Source organism: Schistocerca nitens, chromosome 9, assembly GCF_023898315.1.
Source record: "Schistocerca nitens isolate TAMUIC-IGC-003100 chromosome 9, iqSchNite1.1, whole genome shotgun sequence".
NCBI lineage: Eukaryota > Metazoa > Arthropoda > Insecta > Orthoptera > Acrididae > Schistocerca > Schistocerca nitens.
Window position 1 is genome coordinate 443084662 of NC_064622.1, and position 10920 is coordinate 443095581.

Consider the following 10920-nt stretch of genomic DNA (forward strand, 5'->3'; position numbering starts at 1 on the left):
TTCTTTGGGAGGTTACACTTGGCTCCATTTTCATTATTATTTAACATTTTTCGTGTGGGGAGGTTACAATGTAACCAATGGCACCCAATACCATCACGTCGGATGATACGCCAGTATGGCGATGACGAATACACACTTCCAATGTGCGCTCACCGCGATGTCGCCAAACACGGATGCGACCATCATGATGCTGTAAACAGAACCTGGATTCATCCGAAAAAATGACGTTTTGCCATTCGTGCACCCAGGTTCGTCGTTGAGTACACCATCACAGGCGCTCCTGTCTGTGATACAGCGTCAAGGCTAACCGCAGCCATGGTCTCCGAGCTGATAGTCCATGCTGCTGCAAACGTCGTCGAACTGTTCGTGCAGATGGTCGTTGTCTTGCAAACGTCCCCATCGGTTGACTCAGGGATCGAGACGTGGCTGCACGATCCGTTACAGCCATGCGGAGAAGATGCCTGTCATCTCGAATGCTAGTGATACGAGGCCGTTGGGATCCAGCACGGCGTTCCGTATTATCCTCCTGAACCCTCCGATTATATATTTTGCTAACAGTCATTGGATCTCGACCAACGCGAGCAGCAATGTCGCGATATGATAAACCGCAATCGCGTTAGGCTACAATCCGACCTTTATCAAAGCCGGAAACGTGATGGTACGCATTTCTCCTCCTTACACGAGGCATCACAACAACGTTTCACCAGGCAACGCCGGTCAACTGCTGTTTGTGTATGAGAAATCGGTTGGAAACTTTCCTCATGTCAGCACGTTGTAGGTGTCGCCACCGGCGCCAACCTTGTGTGAATACTCTGAAAAGCTAATCATCTGCATAACACAGCATCTTATTCCTGTCGGATAAATTTCGCGTCTGTAGCACGTTATCTTCGTGGTGTAGCAATTTTAATGGCCAGTAGTGTATTAGAGTTGCGAATACGAACAACCATCTGCTGTATACAGGAACAACAGCAGTGAAAATTTATCTTGGACCGGGACTCATTCATTACAACGTTCTCAACAGCACAAGCACTGCGGTATCGTATTTATACGCCGATATCGGTGACTGATTTTGAATTAAAATGTCCTCCCTTGTACGGGAGTTACATAATGTACAGGTTGTGACGTAGGACGTTTTGGTCCAGCCATCGGTCGTGCAGGGATAGACAAAGCAGTTTACGCGATTACTCGGGTAAAGTGGGAAATTCGGCTTCGTCATTCCCTCACACAGCTTACAGTGGTTCATATTCGCAACTGCAAATACATTTCAAGTACGCAAGGGAAGTTTTACATTTCAGTGACTTATTGAACACGAGATGGGGACGGTCTTGCGGTTAGCGTTCAAGATCCGTCATCGGTGGATCGCTAGATCGACTCCTATTCATGATTTTTTAAATTTATATTTTTTCAGCACTATTCGTATTATTTCATATGTATCACATTTGAAAGGTAGTACGAAGAAGAGACACAAACTTTTGCACGAACTTTAATTCAATTTCCAATGTTATTTGGTTGTTTGCTAATTTTTACTATGATAGTAAATGTTATATTAATAATTATCGACAACTAAACGATCAATAAGGAGTACTACTCACAAGTTCGACACAGTTTGCGGGAAGTAACCCGAAAAAAAAAAAAAAAACCTCCCGGATTAGTGGTGAAACGAATTCAAGACTTTCGCACCATAGTATGTAATGTACTTGTTCACATTTTGTTGCTTTCTCGTGAATTTTTAACCAAAAACTATACTGTAGTGAAGCCCCGGACTCCATATTGATAAACTACCGCATGTTACATTTTTCTGTTGCAAAAAAAAGGACCATAAAGAGCCGTCATTTCACAGGCATAGATGAGATTAAAAACGCATTACAGAGAAAGCAGTAAGCACTCCAAAGACAGGATTCCAGACACATTTCGCTGATTGAAAAAAGCCATGGGATAAGTGTTTAAGTCTAATGGGAGTTTTTTTAAGGGGATAACATTGATGTAGACCAGGGTAGTCAACCTTTTCCACTTGCCGACCAAGTTTGTATCTCTGTTAGTAGTAAAATTTTCTAACCGCCCACCAGTTCCACAGTAACGGTGATTTATTAAGTGCGAGTAGGGAAGTACTTTATATAATTTATAAAGTAAAGTTACAGCAAGTTAAAGCATATAACAACAATTACTTACTAATTACTTTATCTCAAAACTTTATGAAAACCTAAAGAAAATGTTTGTACGATCTCTAACCACCTACCATTCACCACGAAAGCTGGAAAGCTCACTAGTGGGTGGTAGGGACAAAGTTGTCTACCACTGATGTAGAGGAATAAATAAAATTCTTTGCAAAAGCCAAAAATTCCTGTTACTGTGTGAAAACATCTCATAGTGATGAAGATGCTTGCACAGGACAGAGTAGTCTGGGGAGCTGCATGAAAACAATTTTTGGACTGAATACAACAACAACAACAACAACAATAACAACTGAAACTTATATTGAGGTGACAAAAGTCATGGTATACCTCCTAAGTGTGTTGGACCTCCATTTGCCCGGAGTACTGCAGCAACTCGACGTGGCATGAACTCAACAAGTCGCTGAAAGTTTGCGTCAAAAATATTGAACCATAATGCCTCTACAGCCGTGCATAATTGCGATATTTTTGCTGGCACAGGATTTTGTGCACATACTGTCCTTTCGATTATGTCTCATAAACGTTCGATGAAATTCATGTTGTGTGATCTGGGTGGGCAAATCATTTGCTCGCATTGTCCAGAATGTTCTTCAAACCAATCGCAATCGGTTGTGGCCTGGTGACATGATACATTGTCATCTGTACAAATTCCATCGTTGTTTGCTGCAAATTGTCTCCAAGTAGCCCAAAATAACCATTTCCAGTGAATAATCGGTTCAGTTGAACCAGAGGAGCCAGTCCATTCGACGTTAACTACAGACCGCACACTCGTGAAGCCACTACCAGCTTGTTGCCGACTTCACTCCAAGGCTTCATTGGGTCTGCGCCACACTCGAACCCTACCATCAGCTCTCACTAACTGAAATCGGGACTCATCTGTCCAGGCCAGGGTTTTCCAGTCGTCCAGGGTCTAACCAATATGGTCACAAGTCCAGGAGGTGCATCGCAGGCGATGACGTGCTATTAGCGAAGATACTCGCGTAGGTCGTCTTCTGCCATAGCCCATTAACGCCAAATTTCACTGCGCTGTCTTAATGGATAAGTCCGTCGTCCATCCCACATTGATTTCTCTGGATATTTTAAGCAGTGTTGCTTGCGAGCTAGTACTGACAACTCTACGTAATATATGACAGTAGTATCTGTTCCCGAAAGAACAGTTACCGTGGATGACCATGCAGCTTTGCTAGAAATGAAATGATAATTAAATAGACACCATAGCTGCATACAAGCGTTGATGTACTTCATTGGGGACATGTTGAAAATGTGTGCCCTGACCGGGACTCGAACCCGGGATCTCCTGCTTACATGGCAGACGCTCTATCCATCTGAGCCACCGCGGGCACAGAGGATAGTGCGTCTGCAGGGACTAATCCCTTGCACGCTCCCCGTGAGATCCACATTCCCAACATGTCCACACCACTACATTCGTAGTGCGCCTAATAGACACACTATCCTCTGTGCCCGCGGTGGCTCAGATGGATAGAGCGTCTGCCATGTAAGCAGGAGATCCCGGGTTCGAGTCCCGGTCGGGGCACACATTTTCAACATGTCCCCAATGAAGTACATCAACGCCTGTATGTATCATTTCAACTCTACGTAAACTTCGCTGCTCTCTTGTTAAGTGAACGCCGTCGGCCACTGCGTTTTCCGTGGTGAGCGGTAATGTCTGAAATGTTCTTGGTACAATCTTGACACTATGAATCTCGGATTCTCTAACGAGTTCCGAAATAGACTGTACAATGCGTCTAGCTTCAATTACCACTCCGCGTTCAAAGTCTGTTAATTCCCATTCTGTGGCCATAATCATGTTACACGACTCACCTGAGTACAAATGTCACTTCCGCCAATACACTACCCTTTCATACCTTGTGTACGCGATGCTACCGCCACCTATATATGTGCATTGTCACCTTAGCGTAATTTAACATACATGGAAAAAGGAAATTGTGTTTGGTCATTTAAAACTATGCCAACATTTTGTGTGATATGTTTACTGATTTCAAGTATACGCAGTACTGTCGCCCTTCTGTAAACCGTCACAGTTGACACTATGTGGGTGATTTTCTTTTGAAAGATGTTTCGCAAAGACTGACTCTGCCTTTCCTAGTCTCCAGCTCAAACTGAATCAGCCCTGCTGCCTAACTGACTAACACATACTTTTCGATAATGCTTGCAGGTGATTTTATGCAAACATTTATGACCATGCGTAATTCGCCAGCCGTGGCAGGACAGACTATGTCAAATTGACAACATCAATAATTTACAAGTGTAAACTGGGGTTACTTTGGCCCTTTGTGGCTAGCTTTGGCCCACTTGTCAGAGAAAGTTCTAAATTTTTTTCTCACTAAAATTACATCATTAGCATGAAGCACTACATCGTTAAAATAGGACACTGTGAGCTTAACCTTGACATTTCACCGCACATGACGAACGTTTTTTAGTCTTGGTGATCCAGCATGCTTCCACTGAGGCGATTGACCCTCAGTTCGAAGTCACGTCCGTAAACCCTTACTTCATTACCTGTTACACCACGTTTCAGTAGCTCTGCATCATTATCGAATTCATCTAGCGTTTTCTGAACAGTATGCACTGCCGTTGTTTTTGTTTGAAATTCGTGGGTTTTGGAACAAATTTTCTTGTGACTTTTCATACCCGATAAAAGCAAAAACGTTTCATAGTATGAGCCCACTGATACGTGATCTACGATATCAACAACTTTTCTGATTGCGATTCGGAGCTTGTTCATAATCATTTCTCTAACTTTTTACACAATTTCATCGTTTGATGATTTACTGCGGTGTCCATCACACTACTTCTCTTCGACGGCTTCACCGCCTTCTTCGAAACACTTACACCGCTCTTTAATCGTTGCTTATTCATAGCAGACTCTACCGAGCGAGGTGGCGCAGTGGTTAGACACTGGACTTGCATTCGGGAGGACGACCGTTCAATCCCGCGTCCGGCCATCCTGATTTAGGTTTTCCGTGGTTTCCCTAAATCACTCCAGGCAAATGCCGGGATGGTTCCTCTGAAAGGGCACGGCCGACTTCCTTCCCCATCCTTCCCTAATCCGATGAGACCGATGACCTCGCTGTCTGGTCTCCTTCCCCAAAACAACCCCCCTCATAGCAGACTCATCAAAAGCTATACTTAACGTTTCTAAAACTTCATTGCAATTTACTCCACTCTCATAGCAAAATGTAATAGAAATTCTCTGATCCATTTTTATGAAAAATAAATAATTACTGTTACTGCCAAAACACATGTAACCTTTCTGACAAACAACAATGGACTAAATATCCGGTATGAGAAACACTATAAGATACATTCATGAAATATTTACCAATACAGCACATGACAAATACAACGTACATCCATTAGAACCTGTTTACAGTAGTGAAACATGGGACTCCCTCTACAGTTCTTATGCCCTGCACTTTCTTCCATTACCAAGTTAGCAGTTCCTTGATCCCTCGGGCAGAAGGTGCCTCACCTACTTTGCACCCATAGCTGAGCTGCCAAAGCCCCCCCAAACCCCCCCCCCCCAAAGCCCCAGTCCCCAGATATCGCCCTTCTGCAATGTTTTCTATGGAGATTTAGAAAATTTTAAATTTTGTAATTATGTTTATAAAAAATGAAACATTAATGAAAAATATTACTTTAATGCACTGTATAGTGAAAAATATTGCACAGCAGGTTAAATGTACCAATAAAAATGCATTACAAACAGTCTCGACCGTAATAAAACATTTACTTCAATGTTACCGGTTTCGGTCAGAATGTGACCATCCTCAGGCCCTTTATATCATGATGGTAGGCAATAGCGATGAACGGAGCAGGTGTTATGACTTCACGAACTTCAGCTGTCTGCCAACTTGGTATAAGGGGTCACATTCTGACCAAAACCGGTAGCCATTGAAATAAACGTTTTATTATTGTCGAGACTGTCTGCACTCCATTTTTAAAGTACTGTAAGGCTAACCGCTGGTTCTCAAAAATTAATAAATGTGTGAAGCCGTGTTCACACACGCTTATGGCTTTCTGTAGTGGGACCTTCAGCTACCGTTCAGACAGGATGCCACAAATTCTTCGTAGATGCAAAGCTTTCAATATGGTATCAATTGAAATCATATGAGCAGGTATCAATGTTAGGGCAGGTTATGGCGTTAGAGCTGTGAAAACAATTAAAAACAAGAAAGATGAAACCGAAATGTTAGATTAGAAAACAGACTTCTCACAGGGATAGATCAAGGGTCAGAAACATGATTATAGAAGAAATAACGCTAGGAGTCGAAAGTAGGAAAATGCTGTCTGCTTCAGCAAATTAACCAACAGCTGGCATGCATATATCACCTACAGATAAGCTGCTATTCCAAGATCTTACAAGCTTATTGTATTCCTTAACGTAGGGATTTCGAATAACTGATTCTTAGTTTAACAGCTACCACACCAGATTCAAGGGCTACTTGCCACATATAATTCATAATCTGTACAGTGCTTGATCTCACATCTCACGAAGTTTCTACGACTCGCATTTTTGTTTCCATATTTAGTTTATTTTTTATTCATCCAAAAACTTTTAAGACTGTGGGATACATCATTGGTATGCAGATATTGCACGCGCGCTGATGCACACACACACACACACACACACACACACACACACACACACATAAACAAACACACACCTACAGAAAATCAAACATAGGTACTTGCTCTTGTAGTAGTGCGAAACTGTACCTGCCAACCACTGTTTTCATTTTTTTCTGTAGTGATGTAAAAACATACAAAGATCGAACAGAGTGCAGCAGCTGTTACTCCATAAACAGTAACAAAACGCTTGTGTTCTGAGCCATCAGGGAGAAATGGTGGAATGGAAGTGACGCCACGAAGTGTAACAAAGATGACCTTTTTGTGCAGTGAACATATAGTGCGTAATGGGGTGATCACTCTGTTGTAGAAATAATTCAAAAGCCAAGACCGCTTAATTACTGTTTACTGGATAACCGTTTTCAACACACTAAAGGTGCCATCATCGGATCTGAATGTAGATCAACATTTATAAATCATTTGGATGTAACGATACATGAGGTAGACCAGCTGATATAAAATCATTGTCACAAAAAATCAAGGGAATAGGGCAGTGTGATGCCGACCGTTGTTAGTCGAGCAGCATTTATGTACCAAATAGTTTTATCTTGTGACTTCGATTTTACATATTTTATGGAAAAGAATGATCATGAGAGCAGTTGTTCCTTGATTTTTTGTGACAATGATTTTATATCAGCTGGTCTGCTTCATGTATCGTTATATCCAAATGGTTTATAAATGTTGATCTACATTCAGACCCGATGTGGTACCTTCAGTGTGTTGAAACCGGTTATCCAGTAAACAGTATTTAAGCGACCTTGGCTTTTGAATTATATTGACCTTTTGTGATATGACAAAACTTGTGTCTCTTAAGTTGCGCCTCTAAAGACTGGGAGGTCACACATGCAACTGCATTGTAGGTGCAGTATGGCACTACCTGTGGCGTTACTTTACTTGCGCGTGTGAACCCAGTTTCATTGCAGTTTTAATATCTCCGCCAGCGTATGATATCGATAGCGGGGTAGAGGTGTCACGGCTAATAACTGACATGTGACACCAGAACAGTGAGAGACAAATCGTATGGGCCCAGCCTCACAAAACACAGGGCTAGAAAAGGCGCTGCGAGCTACTCTTTGAGAGTACGCTGCATGAGCTATTACAAATTTAGGCTACTATTTGGATACTGATCTGGTTATGAACTTTGACTTTCTGATTAACGTTATTGACATTTCTTCTGTGTTCAGTTTATGATGAATTTGGCTTTGGTTACACATTACGCACCTGTATCAGGAGTGGACAAAAAAGTAGTTCCAAAGGATTGGAAAAGGGCACAGGTCATCCCCGTTTTGAAGAAGGGACGTCGAACAGATGTGCAGAACTATAGACCTATATCTCTAACGTCGATCAGTTGTAGAATTTTGGAACACGTATTATGTTCGAGTATAATGACTTTCCTGCAGACTAGAAATCTACTCTGTAGGAATCAGCATTGGTTTCGAAAAAGACGGTCGTGTGAAACCCAGCTCGCGCTATTCGTCCACGAGACTCAGAGGGCCATAGACACGAGTTCACAAGTAGATGCCGTGTTTCTTGACTTCCGCAAGGCGTTCGATACAGTTCCCCACAGTCGTTTAATGAACAAAGTAAGAGCATATGGACTATCAGACCAATTGTGTGATTGGATTGAGGAGTTCCTAGATAACAGAACGCAGCATGTCATTCTCAAAGGAGAGAAGTCTTCCGAAGTAAGAGTGATTTCAGGTGTGCCACAGGGGAGTGTCATGGGACCGTTGCTGTTCACAATATACATAAATGACCTGGTGGATGACATCTGAAGTTCACTGAGGCTTTTTGCAGATGATGCTGCGATGTATCGAGAGGTTGTAACAATGGAAAATTGTACTGAAATGCAGGGGGATCTGCAGCGAATTGACGCATGGTGCAGGGAATGACAATTGAATCTCAATGTAGACAAGTTTAATGTGCTGCGAATACATAGAAAGATAGATCCCTTATCATTTAGCTACAAAATAGCAGGTCAGCAACTGGAAGCAGTTAATTCCATAAATTATCTGGGAGTAGGCATTAGGAGTGATTTAAAATGGAATGATCATATAAAGTTGATCGTCGGTAAAGTAGATGCCAGACTGAGATTCATTGGAAGAATCCTAAGGAAATGCAATCCGAAAACAAAGGAATTAGGTTACAGTACGCTTGTTGGCCCACTGCTTGAATACTGCTCAGCGGTGTGGGGTGCGTACCAGATAGGGTTGATAGAAGAGATAGAGAAGATCCAACGGAGAGCAGCGCGCTTCGTTACAGGACCATTTAGTAATCGCGAAAGCGTTACGGAGATGATAGATAAACTCCAGTGGAAGACTCTGCAGGAGAGACGCTCAGTAGCTCGGTACAGGCTTTTGTTAAAGTTTCGAGAACATACCTTCACCGAAGAGTCCAGCAGTATATTGCTCCCTCCTACGTATATCTCGCGAAGAGACCATGAGGATAAAATCAGAGAGATTAGAGCCCACACGGAAGCATACAGACAATCCTTCTTTCCACGAACAATACGAGACTGGAATAGAAGGGAGAACCGATAGAGGTACTCAGGGTACCCTCCGCCACACACCGTCAGGTGGCTTGCGGAGTACGGATGTAGATGTAGATGTAGTAAATAAATTACATATTATATAAATTTTTTAAAACAACTGAAAGTAAAACAAAGTATGTAGCCTTATGTATTTGTATCACCTACTGTACACTGATATTGGAATAACATGTAACATAAAAAAGATTCTATTGGCTACTGGTAATTATTAATTAGAAATAAAGGAGAAAGGGCTATAAAAATTAAGAAACTACCACTTTCCAGGAATTGCTTTTTTATCATAATTCTACGTTGCATTTCCCTGCTTTGAGTGAAGCAAACTCATTGATTACGTAATTTAAACAAAATTTAGCAGCAGTATCGTTTTCTGATTACAAGATAGCTAAATTATACAGTCTGCTTCCACCCATACTCGCCCTTAAACACTTTTATCATATTTAATTTGCTGTAAATGCCTTTGTAATCACTGGCACTGCTATAAATATCTGGAAAGCTACTTCGATGTTTGTATAATCTGTACTCTTTAAAAAAACTTCGAAATATCGACATAGAAAGCCGTGTCAATGTTGTTCGTCAGCTCTTCACCTTATCTTGAAAACTATTCACTGAATAGTTACCCTGTGTCAATATATAATCCACTATATTTGGAAACTAAATTAGCTGCAGACTTTTTTTTGGTGTGATATAGAGCTTTTTTCCTTTATAGTGATTCCTGAAGGAAGGGAGATAAATGTCAGATGAAATAATATATGAAGTCTGTTTCCTATTTCACTTATTATTGTATCATATACCTTGAAGTATGACACTAGCATATTCTCAGCACAGATCACATTGCTCACATGCAGCTATCTCTCCAGTGACTTTCTTCAATTTTATCAAACCTCTAACAGAAAAAACTCTTTGGACTGATACAAAATCACAAAAATTTTGGCTTTGGTTTTGTATTTGTGTACTCCTTCTTAACGTAGCCCCATTAGATAAGAAATTCGATGCAATGTTCTGTTAGTATAGTCCTGTTTCTTTATATGCTTTTATAAGGCACACAAATTTGCAGTCAATTTCTCTAAGTAGTACCTGTTGCTGTTTCTGTAATCAATATGTCTCTTTTGCTCATATTGATATGCCCCAGAATGGGACTCCAGGCAGATGTGAAAATATTTAAAGTTTCTCCCAGCAATGTCAGAGCAGACCAGAACTCAAGGCAGGCATCTACTTTGAATGCCAGTCTGGAAGAACAGTTGATGCTGCTTGCAACATGGGCATACCACTGAGCTAATTGTCTCACAGCACCCAAGCTCCAGGATGCCAATGCCAATGCAGCAAAGTGACACCATGAAGAGGAGAGCATAACGTCACACTTCTGATGACACATAGTGAATCACCATCACCTAAGTCGTATACAAGAACGGCTGTCATCACCAAGGTGATGCAACAATAACTGTACTGAAAGCCTGAAGAGCAAAGTGGGACACCATGGTGCGATGTAGAGCGCTAATGGGTTCAGAAATCTAGGACGTATTTGGTCATTCTTGCTTCACAATAACGTCATCA

The 10920-nt window shown here is 41.6% G+C and overlaps 1 non-coding gene across 1 annotated transcript; it reads left to right on the forward strand.

Moving 5' to 3' along the window:
- Positions 1–3630: 3630 nt before the first annotated feature.
- Trnat-ugu (transfer RNA threonine (anticodon UGU)) lies at positions 3631–3705 on the forward strand. Its single transcript has one exon. It is a non-coding gene; the product is annotated as a tRNA-Thr (tRNA).
- The last annotated feature ends 7215 nt before the right edge of the window (positions 3706–10920 follow it).